This window comes from Antennarius striatus, chromosome 15 (assembly GCF_040054535.1).
Source record: "Antennarius striatus isolate MH-2024 chromosome 15, ASM4005453v1, whole genome shotgun sequence".
NCBI lineage: Eukaryota > Metazoa > Chordata > Actinopteri > Lophiiformes > Antennariidae > Antennarius > Antennarius striatus.
Genome location: NC_090790.1, coordinates 19,171,403 through 19,186,774, shown reverse-complemented (window position 1 = coordinate 19,186,774; position 15,372 = coordinate 19,171,403).

Below are 15,372 nucleotides of genomic sequence, written 5' to 3'. Positions count from 1 at the left end.
ACATGTGCTTTATAAGAGTAATTCAGTCTGTACAGGATTTGGCAGTAATTATAACTTTTCTACTGAGTAAAATTTGAAGCTTTATGTTTAAAATCTGCTTGTAAAAAATGCTGAAACTTCAAATTAGAAGTGACTTTTAGTGGAGTAAATATTTACAGGGAAAATCCAAAAGACGTGCTGGGAAAACAAGGAAACAGCGATCAGCCACAAGAACCTTGAACCATGACTGAACACTTATTTTATGACTTTATATCATTGATTAAATGTTTTTTAAAGTCCTCAGTGGAACCAGAACCAGGTTAATGTGCAGCTGTCCGCTATCACAAGCACACATGAACACACACGCTAAGTAAACAACATGCTAACGCTGCCTTTCAGCGTTATGAGTGTGATTATTTTGGACGCGTTCCCTGCTGTCTGTCCGGTTGCATGCTGGGATACGCTGCGGAGCCGCTGATGGCCAAACGCCGCTGATGTCATAGGGAGATGGTGGAGATAGAAAAGACTCCACGCTCCGCGGCGGTTTAATGATTACTGAGGAGAAGACAGACGACTTACAGGAGCCTTCGTTCTGGTTCCTCCATCGGCGTCCAGGTCCCAGCAGAGAACGTGCAAAGAGGACGGCGTCCAATCAGATGGTAGAGGAGAGGATGATGTCACTGTTTACAAAAATAACAACAACAATAATAATAATAGGAAGAACGGTTTTTAAATTCAGATTTGTGGCTTTATTCTAGGATTTGGCAAAGGAGGCTAAATTAGCTGAGCATAAATGGCGGGATTAAATGGGAAGGCCTAGCCTGCAGTAGCTTCCTGCAGACAGCAGAGAATGTAGTTCTTAAAGAATTCCTGATAACCTAATTTTTTTTTTTTTTTAATTTAAATTTAAATTCTATTTTTATTTGTATTTTGGCGTATTTTAGGCGAAAACAAGATAATAAAGAAAAGCACTAAATGATGGATCGGATACCGCGGCTGCTTGTTTTCCTTCTTTTACCTCTTTATCTGCAGATAATTTTGAATTTGTACGAGCTCCCTGTGTAAGCATGTCTTTAGTGATCATCTCCACGGCGTCCAAAGATCTGTCGACAAACAGCAGAACATCTGAAGCCTCGACATGTCCAAAAGTTACCAAATTACTCAAAAATGCACAAGTCATTTTCCATGAGCCGTTCCAGAACCTGACTGATATAAAACCTCCGAGTAACGCTTTGAAACCACTCATGAACTCCATCATGTGTTCGCTGCCCGTCAGATTCCGAGCAGCTGTTCTGGACTCCGATCCCACTGGACTCAACCTGGACTCAGGTCACATCTGGACTCAGGTCCCACTGGACTGAGGTCCCACCTGGACTCAGGTTCCATTGGACTCAGGTCCCACTGGTATCTAAACCATTATTACATTGTCCTGTTTTTCATGTCGCCCCCAGCGACGGCATCACTTGTCCTTATGATGTGAATGCATTCTGGAACTTCACCCCCACCCGCACCCCCACCCCCACAGGGGGGGGGGTCACCCTCACCTGTCGGACCAGGTATGGGAAGGGAACACACCTGTAACACCGGTCAACCGGGTGTGGCCCTGGCCGTGCTCGTAGACGCGTTTCTTCACACTAGCGCTGCTCGCGTGATGCTATTGCATCACTGCAGAACAGATGTTCGTGACAGTTTGCATCCAAACTCTCTCCCTCTTGTGCTTGCTTCATCCTCCTCCTCCTCGTAAGAGAGTGTATACTTTACCCTCAAATAAACCCTGGCTTTGATGTCAGCGCACCTTCTGGGACATTTACAAGGCTTTCCCATGAGGTTCTCGAACGCGTCCTGATGATGCATTTACTTAAGGAAGTTTAGATGACATGTAAACAGAGCGGAATATCACAGCATCTGGGGTCTCGGTCTGCCATGAATTGGGGGGTTTTGGGGGCGGGGGGGTAAGGATAAGAATAATGACAAAATCATGCTGTTCTCTTGGCAGCAGAGACGGAGGAACCCTTCAGAGGCAATCCAAGGAAACTGACTAAGCAGATTCTCTTTCCTCTCCGGAGCGTCGGCTCGCATCGCCGAGGATCCGCTCCTGCTCTCGCAGATAAAAGACGTGCCTCATTAGTGGCGTGAGCAGCCAGAGACTATCTCTCAGTACAAATGAGCGATCCCGTTTTAAGCCGTGATCCGCGCTAATTACAGGCCAGAGGGGCTCAAGCCAAACTGGCATCAGAAGGAGAAGCTTTTTGCTCCTTCAAAGCCTCCTGAACACACGTGTCCTCCAACCACAAGCTGATCCGTGTCCATCGCCGACACGAAACACGTCTGTCAGACGCCCGCAGCGTCACGCCTTCAGTGCTCCGTCTGTCTGACGGTTGTACTTCAATGCCTCTGGAGGAGATGAAGAATAGTAAATACACAGGGAAACCCTCGGCATACAGGTTTCTACTTCTTCCCCTTCGAGCTGTTTTACAATTTTTGAGACCGCATCTCGTTCTTTACCGCGTATTGGCGGATGGATACAACATCAGTGAGACCGGATCTCGTTCTGGTTGGTGGAGTAAAGACGTAGCTCGTGTGTTCTCCTGACTTTTGCATTTCTTTTCATTCTTTATCATTGTTTACATAACATGTACTGCATAATTAATTACACACAGGTAAAGTCTGCGTGTCTATTGGTTGATAAAAATATGTTGTTTTTTTATCATTTATTTTCGAGTTGGGGGTTGTTGTTTTTTACATGGTTTGAACAGATTAAAATTAATTTAAATGGTTAAATGTTGTTTGACTTACAATCTCAGTCATGGAACGCATTCAACTCATAACTCGAGGTATATATACATATACAGTATATATATATATGGCACTATTCCATCCAACGCTCGTTGGTCTTCACACCACCTCACCTTCACCTCACTCCGTCTCCTCTTCCTCTATGATGTCAGTTCCTATGCAGGTCAAACACACTATAGGAAATCTAAGCTACTGATGGCCTCCTTGGGAAATGTCAGAGCGGGAGCAGAATAGACGCAACCGTTTCTTCCCACACCTGCGTCTTTGTGTCACTTTATCCCGGGACATCCTCTCCAGTCACTCTATCCCGTCCTCCCGGAGCCGGGATCGGATGACCGGCAGGAGCGGTCGTTGGGCGCTTCATGTCACCTCCGATGAAACCAAAGAAGTATTTTTTTTATCATGTGTGATTTAGCATAACTTGGATTTGCTTTTGATAAGGATGTAAAGAAATAAGTTTTTCGACAGCAGGTTGTTTTTTGTTTTTTTTGTTTTTTGCCTTGTTCTCTCTCGGTCGCAGCGAGAACCAGATCGGATATCGGACACCGGGAACAATCTAGGCCTCACGCTAGTCGTCGACGAGGCCCACGGGTCGGGTTACGAGCTTTGTGCGCCTCCCCATTCAGACGCGAGGAAGACAACGGGAGCTGCCGGAGGCCCCGAGGTTAGGATGAAGAGCGTTGAGGCAACTTGCCGTCATTATCAAAACCATTAATTAACCAGGACCTGAATGGTTGACTCAGACATTTTGAAAATCGTTATGTCAACACTGAACAAAGTCCGTTGGCGTTTCTCACGTGATTCCCTGGTGTGGGATATTCCAGTGCTTCCAGTTTCTGCTAGCATGCGCCGAGTGGGAATGGGAGGGGGGGGGGGGTGATCACCTGGGGACGCTTCATCTGGATGATCCACTTTCTCAGGAAGCAAATATACAACTTGTTTAAGGGAACGTCAGCGGGTTGGGATGGGGGTGGGGGTCAAATAAGAGGAGAGACTCCGGGAAGCCAGTAATTAAAGGAGAAGGCTTTTATTTTGTAAGGCTCGGCTTTAAATTATAGTCCAGGGTTAGATAAGGCCGCGGCTCGTAGCGGAAGGAAAAGAGAGAATCCATCCAAAACAGAAAAATGTTTGAAATACTTTTAATTCATAATCAAATTTTTTTAAATCAATTTGATATCCCTAATCAATAAAAAAAGACTCAACCATCACATAACGTCCTCACGCTTACATCACCCCCCCCCCAGTTGAAGGTTTTATTGGTATTAACAGCTGCAGCGCTTCGTAAACCTGGACTGTTTACTGCAGTGGAAAGAAGCTCTCATTAAGTCCGCAGCACAAACTCCGGCCCAGAAACGCTGCGGGCCGAACCAAACCTGGCTCCCGATGAAACCTGGCAGTGAACACACACACACACACACACACACACACACACACACACACACACACACACAGAGCCCCCACCACCCACATTATAGCACCATTTAAGTGTTTGTCAATAAAAACACCAGCAGAAATAAAGACAGCAGCCAGGAAAAAGATGGGAAACAGATTTTATAAAGAATGAATGAAGACGAGGGAGGGGTCCGCTACCTGTTAGCATCGGCAGCTAACAGTGTGTGTGTGTGTGTGTGTGTGTGTGTGTGTGTGTGTGTGTGTGTGTGTGTGTGTGTGTGTGTGTGTGTGTGTGTGTGTGTGTGCAGGTGTTCAGGCGGAACACTGTCTTCGATCGGTGTATCGATAAAGTTTACACGTTTACTTAGAAGTGATCACGTACTGATGAAGATGAAGATCGCTCATACTCCTCTTCGCCCGTTTTGTTTAGCTCTGTGTTTGTTTGTTTGCTTGTTTATTTGTTTGTTTGTTTGCTTGTTTGTTTTAATTGGTTATTTGCTTTTTTGTTTGTTTGCTTGTTCATTTGTTTGCTTGCTTGTTTGCTTGTTTTCTTGTTTGCTTGCATGTTTGTTTGCTTGAAAGAAGACCCCTGGGTTTTGGGTGGTATCAGAATTTGCGATGCTCTGTTGTTCACCTGAGAAGAAGCGTGGCTGCTCATACCTGTGGGCGGGGCTTGTGGGCGGGGCCTGTGACCTGGTGGGGGGGGGGGGGGGTCTGCTTTATCTGTCGTGTCAGCACAATACTGGATGCTACTTTAGCTAATCCCCAGTCAGGGCATCACACCCCCACGTCCCACGTCCTACACCTGTTGTTTACCTGTATTCGAAGGAGCCAATCACGAGGAGGCGTGTGGAAGTGTCTTCAGCTCCACCCCCCACCCCCCTCCCCTAGCCGCTGACAAATGTGGAGCGGAGAGAAAGCGAGCGATGACGTCCTCGGGGGTAATTTGCTCTAAATGTGAGGTTTAAGGGGGTAGAAGAGCTGAAGCAGCCGGGGTAACAGAGTGGGGGGTGGGGGTGGGAGACAAAAGGGGAGGGGGGGTAACCAGAAACCACCTCCGACTTTATAATGAGGAGCAGCAGCCCCACATATGGCCCATATATAGCTCCCGCTTTCCGTTTCAGCCTTTGTGTTTCTGAGACTCGTTTTTCTGCTTCGCTTTCAACCCCCCCAACACCCCCCCACCACACCCATCCGAATATGTATGCAGCCTTATCTATATTCAGGCGTCTGAACTCATGCTGTACATTTGCATACTGCAAATAATGGAATGTGTTTTTCACGCTGAGTCAGCTGACTGTATCTTTTATACTTCAGGAACGCACCAGGAAGGGTTAAATCGATCAGAGGCAGGTCAGTGAACGCATCATCGTCAACCTGCCGTCATTCTCCTCATACTCATCGTCAGTTCAATCCTCGGTGTCCCAGGACTGATCTATAGAATATTAGATTTTTCCGATGAATTTCAGAAATTCTTCTGCAGAAAACCGAGTTCCAACAGAATTCTTGATTTACGGGTCGATCTGGATCCCCAACGGGCTCCAGGTCAGAACCTAATGATGATTTTGTTCTGGATGAGCTTCATCCATCGCCTGTCTGGAGGCACCAAGTCCACCCGCCGCTTCCCAGGCGGTTCCGGAGCGGACTACTTCCTGGATTTGTTCTATTCAGGCCTGACCACATTATATATAGTGTGTACATTTAGTCGGACCTAGCTGTTTGGTTTTGTCCCTTCCTGGCCCCTGTGGCACCAGTTTGTGGCTCCCAAACTCTTCCTGGGATCCCCGATCCCGTCTTTTCCTGGCTTTGATAATAATCATGATAATAAAATAATCTGCTGAAATTACAAGTTTCCCCCCCTCCCTCCTTCCACGCTGCAACGCTCTCTCTCCGTTTGTGACGTCTGGGGAGACGTGCAGACGGTTCCTTGTGGTTCCTCTGGATTGGAGTGGGTGGCTGACTGTCGGGTCGGCTGGCTGCCCCCCCCCCCCCCCCCCCCCAGACGCACGAGGAATGACAAAAACTTAAGCATAAACAAAGGCGCACCAAAAACCCCAATTGACTTGCACAATAAAATCCTAATTAGCTACTGGCGATAATGATAATAAAAATATCGTCTAGACATGTTGTATTGAATAAAAAGAGGGGATTTTTATGAGCGCTTAACGCCGAGTTTTAAAAAGAAAACGTCCACATGGTCGTCTGCGATGCCAGTGACACTTTATATTATCTTGTTTTATGAATAATAAAACGTTTTCTCGCTTGCTGATGTCAGGGGAAAGTATGCTGGCGGTGGTGAGTGAAGTCTGGGTCAGACTAACGCTGGGAACGACTCAGCGGTTCATTAGCATGCTAACATTTCTTTATTGTTATTGACGTGGCTGCTAATGTAAGCTAACTATGATTCAAGTATTTAGCTCGAGGGCCCGCTAGCAGAACGAATCAGATGAGACAATCAAATATTTAGCGGGAGCTAACGGCTAATTAGATTAGCAGAGATTTAGTTTGAATACGTTTACCGGCTAAAGAAAATGCATTCGCAAATTAACTTCATCTCGTTGTGGATTTTTAGAAGGCAGTCACGTGATACCGTACTCGCATTCTATTGGCTGACGGCATCCGGAAGTGCGCTCCGCTCTGTGAAATCGCTTTAAACGATCGAAAAGAGTGTCGGAAAAGGTGATACAGATGGAAGGTGGTTTAATATCAGCGTGGAGAGGGTTCAGAAACGTATAAATTACCGTAAATAATAAGATGAATAGTTTTTTTCGCTATATCGCGGAATTCGTTATTAGCGTGTGGAATATTATCCCCCGCGTCAGCGCTGTTTAGGCATTCATCCGCGCCGGTTTGCGTCCAAATAAACGGCTGCTGCTGTATTTTATTGTGGAGAGACTTTGGCGGCGGTGCTGCTCGTTGCTACAGCTGACACCCACAACACAAGCGGTTGTGTAACCTCTGTTCATTTACAGCGTGTCACAAACGGGGTCCTCCTGCCTCTATCTCTTTCATTACGGCCTGTGGAGGATGCAGGATGGAGCTGCAGCGTCTATTTTTAGCAGCTCTGGTGAGAAGCTCTACTCGTGTCGGCGGCGTGCGGCTTCGCCTCCCCCCCCCACCACCACCACCACCCCCTTTGATCTTTTTCTGGAATCAAATGTACTGATTGTGGCGAACTTTGAAAATCTGAAATAAAAACGTCTCGCTGCAGAGCTCCTCAGCATCAGCACGACGGTTCTGGTGAGACGCTAGCAGACGACCCGGCGTGGTCTCCTCGGGTCGACCTCAGAGGCACCTGCTCTCATCGGCGTTTAAAAGATTTATTCCTCGGATCTTCAAACGTGAGAGTTTCATCATGGAAGCAGAAGCAGAGGTCCGTTTCTTTCTCCATAGACTCCACCTGGTTCTCACAATCACTAGATATAGATTTTGGATTTTCAAATAAAAAAAATCAAATTTGTGTCATTTTCCTCCACTTTACATTTATCCGTCAAAAACACTGGAACCATAAAATCATTAGTAAACGGTTAAAAACACATAATATCATGTTTCTGTACAATAAATCGGACTAAAAACATATAATATCATAGTACATATCATAGTACCCACAATGAGAAAGAAGCAGCTGAAGACAAGACAAGTTTTTTTTTGTACTATATTAATATATTAAAAAAATTTAGTTTGTCAGCGTAAAATAGATTCATATTAACCAAATATTATTAAAATGTATTTATTAATAGAGTTCAGTCCAGAACTGGGAATGTTTAATCTACAGTTTGACCTGGAACAAGTTAACGACAGGTTTACCTGGAATAACATTTGATCAAAAGCCGATTGGACGCGTCCTCATCCATTCTACCTTCATGCTAAGCTAAGCTAAGCTAATCATCGCCCCGCGTTGTTTCTTTATAGTCTATACTGTGTTAAGGTCAGAGGTCGTCGTTCGACAGGAATGTGGACTGAACAGAACCCGATTGATCTGTTGGATCCTAATAACGACTACCTGTGTGTCAGACGCCGATGAGTGGGCGTGGCCTTCAGGGTCGTCGTCCGGCGCGGCGCTGGGCCCTGTTGTGCTGCGTCAGCAGAACCAGAGCGGAGCCTTGATGTGGGCCTGGTGTCTCTGGGTGAGGGGGCCACGCACGGCTTTATGGGACTATATTTCTATTTATAAAAACCGTCTATTCACCACAAAGCACCACGGAGGTTTGGTGTCGTTTCACTGCATGGTGTAATGTGGCGGCTTCCAAACTGAGACCCGGGGTCCCTGAGGTGGGGTGGGGGTTCCAGGAGATTGTTCGATCGTCGATCGTTGTGTCTAAAAAAAAAAAAAAGAAGTTTCTGTTGTTTATGGTTCCAGCTGAACAGGGAGTCCATTCTGGTCGCTGCAGACGCTGACTCCCGGTATTCCTGTTTGTTTAAACTCTTCACTCAGTCGAAACGGCGTTCATTTGGGTTTGTGGGATGTGTGAAGAACAGATGTTCTGCTCCGACCCGCGGCAGACAACACAACTCGCAACTTCCTGTCGTCTGCGAAGCGACGGTAGAACGCAAAAAAGCGAAGAGAGCAGGCAACATTCCCAGCCGGAGCGCCGGGAATCTTTTTCCCACTGGTGTCTTAAAATAGTCAACAAGGGCTTTTCAATTATCCAGGCCACGCTGGAAGAAGGGGCCCAATCATAAAACCAGAGTGTTTACCTCCGCTCTAAATCTTTGATTAAGGGGGCAGGAGGCGGTCGGGGAGCCGGTGGGGGTGGGGGTGGGGGTAGAAGGGGGGCAACAGAGGAAAAACACAATGAGAGCTGCGATTGTCGGCCATGTCGGTACTTCCTGTCGCCCCACAGGAGCGGGTCAGCGAAGAGACAGTCGGGTCGAGGTGTGCGACGTGACGTCATCGCTCAGGAGCGTCTCTGATTGGTTCCCCAGCCTCCAATCCAAACGCAGAAGTTCTTGTTTGTTTTCCTGCTGAATTTGGATGGACTTGAAAGCGTTTGGGTGGAATCACAGAGTGAATCGTAGCAAGTACCTGACGCTTTGACAGGAAAGCTACAAACCGTTTTACGTAACAACATCTGGGGGGGGGGGGGGTGGGGACTCCAACTCCCAAGGTGCATTTATACAAATTTCAGCAGATGGCTGGAAGTCGAAGCTGAGTTACGACCCCGATCCGATTTATTCTGGTTGGTTTTGGAAGAATTCGACGACGAGAGTCGTTAGCAGATCCAACAAAGGATGCTTTGAGTCGGATGTGAGGGGATCTGGTTGGTTGAGACCCCTGGGGCAGTTCTTCCCCCCCCCTCCCAGTTGAAATGTGAAGCGCTTCCTCCTCCACACAGATCGGCCCATGAATTAGAATATTTTTTTAATACTTTATCATTTATATTCATGGGTTTTTTGGGGGTTTTTTTGTGGTTTTTTTTTTTTTTTTTTGCTGAAGACACTTAAATTTAAAGTGGTTCCTGGGATGTTTGAGAGGAAAGGCAGCATTCATATTCATCAGGTAGCGGCTAGCGCTAATGCAAACGCAATCATTTATATTAATGAAGCCTGGAACCGGTCTGGAACCGGTCTGGAACCGGTCTGGAACCGGTCTGGATCCGATGCACGCCTCGGTCTGAGACGTGATTCTGACCCAGCGGGACGTTTTCCTCCTCCATCAGGAATAACAGGGAGATGCAGCTGGAGCGTTCCTCCATGTTCCTCCCCCAGCTCTTTGGTTTCTTTCTTTATTATTCCATGTGGACACGAGCGTCAGTGTAAAAAGGGTTATTTGTGGTTTCGGTCAGGGGGGGTGGGGGGTGGGGGGGGGTTACTCGCTTTTGCTGCTATTTGTGGAAACTCAACTGTTGCCCAAAAAAAAAGAAATTACAAGTTTGGATTCTGGAAAAGAAAGGAGGTAACAGCTACCACTGCTATGCTAATTGTGTCAGGATCACCTTTAACACACACGCACACACACACACACACACACACACACACGCACACACACAACAATTCCCCCCCAAATTTAGTGAAAAGACATGCAACGCTTCTCCATTTGTTGCCCATTTTAAAAATAGATATGAGCCGTTTGCCTGTTTGTTTGTTTTGTAACGTGTGACTGGTGCATAAATGATTGATGCTCATTTAAAGGTAAATTAAAATTTTGTTGATCTTTAATTCAGCAGGTCAACCCCCCCCCCAGCCCCCCAGCCCCCCACCCCCACCCCCCCATCTGATCTTCATCTGCTGGCTGGATGCTCAGGGGATTATGCTTTTTTAACGAGCTTCTCCTCATAGGAGGCAGATCATCCCTGATCAATATTTCAACGCATATATTAACATTATCCAAATTGATTTGCGGTGCCTTTTGCATCCTTAAACGTTTTCTTTTCTTTCTTTTTTTTTTTTAACGTAAGGAAAGGTCACTGGATGTTTTCGGCGGTCCAACAGGGACATCTTCCTGAGGAAAACACGGTGTAATATCGATCAGACGGTTCGGTTTAGCTTCAGATCCTCATCAGCTCATATTAACGTTTGGAAAAACGACAAAAAGACGAACGTCTGTGCAGAAATAAATCTCCACAAACGATTCTATCATCGGGAACGCTGCAGTTATCGCGGATTAAATCAGTAAAAACACTAAATGTAAGTCCAGCTCCAGATGAATCTTTGGCTCCTCTGTTCTGCTGCTTTATGGTTTAGGTAGTGCAGTAAAACTATTTTATTTATAGCGCTTCTTCTCTCTGCTGGCGTCACAAGCAGAAAGACCTCACTTCAGCAGAAACTTCATTTAGCTTCCTTTCATTTCCTTCCAGCCGTCATTGATTTGTGGTGGGGGGGTTTTTGTTTTTTTTTGTGATTTTAAATGAAATCTCGTTTCCGTCTTGACGACTTTGTTGAACGTGAGACCTGAGAGCATCTCCAACAAAACAGGACGTGAAGGAATCTTCCAGCACCTCATGTCTGATTAGAGCTGGAATTGATTTTGGATGCATTGATTGCGCAAATGCGCTCCTTTTTTGATAATAAAACAGCTGTTGGGGGGGGGGGGACTCCTCAGCCTCTTCATTCTGAGAATGCATTGCGGTTAAACTGGAGTCTGATTGAGTCCAGCTGATAAAACATTCGATTCCAGTCGGAGAATAATGCTTTAACATATCAATCCTTGCAGGGATGACGTTTCTGCAATCAATGCATAGCAGGTCTTGATGCCTAGAAGGCTCCATTTTGGCCCAGAAGAAGAGATTTTTATGTTATTTCATAAGCTGGAGACTGACGGGGGATGGGGGGGGTCACTTAAAGCTTATCAGCATCATTCTCCCTCTACGTTGATGATGGTTTCCTGGGTAAGAAGAGAGATAAAGATTTTAATAAAGAACGAGCAGAACATCTCTGGCAGGAATGCAATCATATGTGCAGGAATCAGCAGAGCAGCGCAGCAGCGGATCAGAAAAAGAAAAAAAAAGTGGCCTCGTTGCTCTTTTGTCTAAAAATTTCCATCCTGAAATTCCTCACATGTGGAAGACGAAGCCAAATGAAAAAGATGCATGGTTTTTTTTTTTGGTTTTTTTTTGAGAAACACCAGAAAATGCCTTTCAATGCGAGAAATGAAAACCTTCAGTTTGTGAAGCGAGCCGAGCCGAGCCGAGCGTGGTGGTCACCTCAGGACTCCTGAAAGAAAGGCCCTGTGTGTGTGTGTGTGTGTGTGTGTGTGTGTGTGTGTGTGTGTGTGTGTGTGTGTGTGTGTGTGTGTGTGTGTATGTGTGTGTGTGTGTGTGTGTGTCATCGGAACCCGGTGACAAATCTGTACCATCTGCTGAGGGTGTGTGTGAGTTCATGGCGGCGCATCAAGACGCACCTCACCGGCGTTCAGATGGACACAAATCTTTTATTTTCACAATAAGACCCCAAAAAAACTGACCGCATCAACGGCAATAAATCCCCACTGTCAACATTTTAAATCAATTCTTGAAAGGTTATTGGGAGAAACCCCCGTTTCGGTGTCGTCACCCAAACCTCTCTCCTCCCATCGGCGGGTGAAGATGGGCGTTACGAACGTCTCTACTTCTACGTACGAAATTTTCTACTTACGAAACGCCTCAACAGTTAAATATTGCCTCCAGTTACGAAAGAAATTTCAACTTACGAAAGGTAAAAACACAGTATGGGCTGATACTCGCAGCTCCCACAGGTTCTTGAACGCAACATTCTTATAGCTGCTCTGCCATTGGCTATTACCTAGCATCCTAGCATCCCATTGGCTCAGAGGGACCTCTGTATGTAGCTACATAGGTGTCTATGCAGCGTCCTCGTCATTCGGCCCTCGACCCATGAGGTGTTCTGATAGTTTTACGTAAATATATTAACTTTTAGAGTATTCACTATGGACCCCAAGAAAGTGACGGAGAAAAGAGGAAAAGAAAAGACGAAGAAAAGAGTTTTTTTGTCCGTAGAAACAAAGCAAGAGATCGTAGAAAAGCCTGAAAAAGGGACGCGTTTGGTTGATCTCACCAAAGAATATGGCCGTAATGCATCTACAATCACCACGTTATTAAAACTAAAGGAAGTTTAAGGAGTTTAAGGCGTCGCGTGGGGGGTTGGAGAAGTTCAGAAGGAGGACTGGAATTCACTCTGTTGTTCATGGTGGGGCAAGAGGGCATGAACCAAAGAGGGCAAAAAACAATGAGGACAGCAGTTAAAAGGTAAATGACCGTCATTATTATTCTTTACTCTATTCTTTGTTTTTTACGTTATGCACAACTCTCATTTATCGTGTAATAATCTAATCGTAACATGTATTTGTTACATGTTTTGATGCATTTTTATGCTTTATAAAACATTTATGTCGGAATTTTTGTGGGCTTGGAACGGATTAGGGCATTCGCATGGAAAACACGTCTCGACTTACAAAATTTTCTACTTACGTCCTTTCTTCCAGAACCAATTAATTTCGTAAATAGAGGTACCGCTGTATGTACCGTGGTTACCTGATCTGCGGATTACCGATAAATAAAAGCCCAAACGCGACGTGGAGACGGCGTTCCCGTCCAGAAACAAACCAGCCTCATTCATGAATCCACGGGCCTGCGGGTCTCTCCTCTTCCTCAGCTCCGCAACCATTCATGCCCTGTGGAGCTGGCTCCACCCAAACACTATCGCCATGGCAACACACATACTGGATACAGCCCAACCTTTAAGGTGTGCTCCTGTGTGTCTTTCTCTTTCTCCTCTCTCTCTCCACCTCAGCGGCCTTTGCACCATGACAACGGCAGAACGACGTCAGCAGATAAGGGGTTTTCCTCTCCGTGGCCTCCGGTCGCCCCGGCAACATTCCTGAGTCGACAAACATTGGCCTCGACTTGACTCGGCATACCAGAGGATCTCCCAGGAAGTCCAAAAAGGCTTTCCTGCTTGTTGTTAGTGTTGTTGCTATAGTAATAGCACCCAGCCACGAAGCGTATACGAGTCGACGCAGGTAACACCCCGGGCCGCTTGTTTACCTGCCAACAGGTGAGCCTGTCCATATATGGAAGACAGGAAACAGGAGAGTTCCTACTTCCTGTAATGTAACTGGACAGAAACTAAAACAGATTGTTTCAAAAAAGTCCCCAGTTTTCCTGCGGTCTGCGAACGCTTCCAAACCTTCTGAGAGTTTCCTGACCCGACTTTTTAAAAAGTCATTTCTGCGTGTGTGTGTGTGTGTGTGTGTGTGTGTGTGTGTGTGTGTGTGTGTGTGTGTGTGTGTGTGTGTGTGTGTGTGTGTGTGTGTGTGTGTGTGTGTGTGTGTGTGCACGCACATGATTTGTCATGGACTCTCGGGAGGCAGCCGTTCAGTGCAAACACAAACCAGGGCCATCTGCATGTCTGGACCCGGTCCAACAGCAACACCAGCGCATGCACACAAACACAGCGTCACACACACACATCGTCACACACACACACACACACACACACACACACACACATGATATCATGGGCCGGGTGTCGGCGGGCTGCAGCACCTCATCCCTCCACGTTAATGTACACAGTCTGCAGCGGGGCAGATGTTCCGACTGGAGACGGGTCAGAACCCTGGAGATGTTGGACCCTGATGGTTGGGATCAGGCTCCTGGAGGAGTGTGTGTGGGTTCCAGTTCGGACTTGGGTTCTGGTGAGACAAATGAGAAGTTCTGAACTGGTGGTTGATGCTGGAGATCGGGCCGAAGTGGAAATGCTTCTTTCCGTGCTAGAAATTCGTTTTGCAAACCACAAACTTGCAACGGAGGTCTTCATCCGGTACCGGTCCGATTCTTGTTTCACCCCAAAAAAAAAAATGAAGATGAATCAGGTTTCTGACTGGCATTCAGGGACATTCTGAAGAATCCAAACCGAGAGGAATGAAACCGTTCGACCCAGAAGACATTCAGACTCCGACGGATGGAGGTCAGCAGACGCTATCTGCTCTTCATCGCCTCCTCCTCAAACAGTAACTCCAGCTTGAACCTGATATCTCCTCCTGCCATCATATTTATGTTTCTTCCATCCATACAGGAAATGTTTTAAAGAGGATCCTGGACTAATGAAGCGTTTGAGGTCCCACCAGCTGGACGGGGCGTCCGAGCCGCCCCCCCACCACCACCACCCCCATCCCCAATCCGTCAGCCGTCTGAAGCGACATCTTTGAAGCTCTCGGGGAAGGAAAACATGGGCTGTGTGACAGTCGCAGTGTGTAAATGAGCGATGGTCATGAGTTACGACTGTCTGCTGAGCTCTTATCAGCCACACAGACTCATACATATGGATTATTAGTTGGGGGGCCAGACGGACTGGGGGTGGGGGTGGGGGGTTGTTGCTCCTCAGCTGCACCACAGACACCAACACAACCTCGACAAAGACTCACAACAGACAAGAAGGGCAGCGTTCCGTTCAATCTGAGTCCAGAAACACGTTTCAACAAGAAGACAAACCAAAAAAAAACAAAAGAAAGAAAAAGCAAATAATGATAACATGAAACCGGTCATGAGACTCTGGAAGGGCGGGGCCGGGCCCCGGCACCCAGCCATTCATCCTTGGTGCCGATCCAGACACACAGATGGATCTGGGAATTTTTTCCTCAACATTGTTTTCAGCATTTTTCCCAAATATGCAAAAATCACTGAAACATTTTCCACCACAAATTTGTGGATGGATTTGAAAAGACAGGCTCCGGATCTAGAGGAGGAATTCTTCTTTTTTTTATACTTA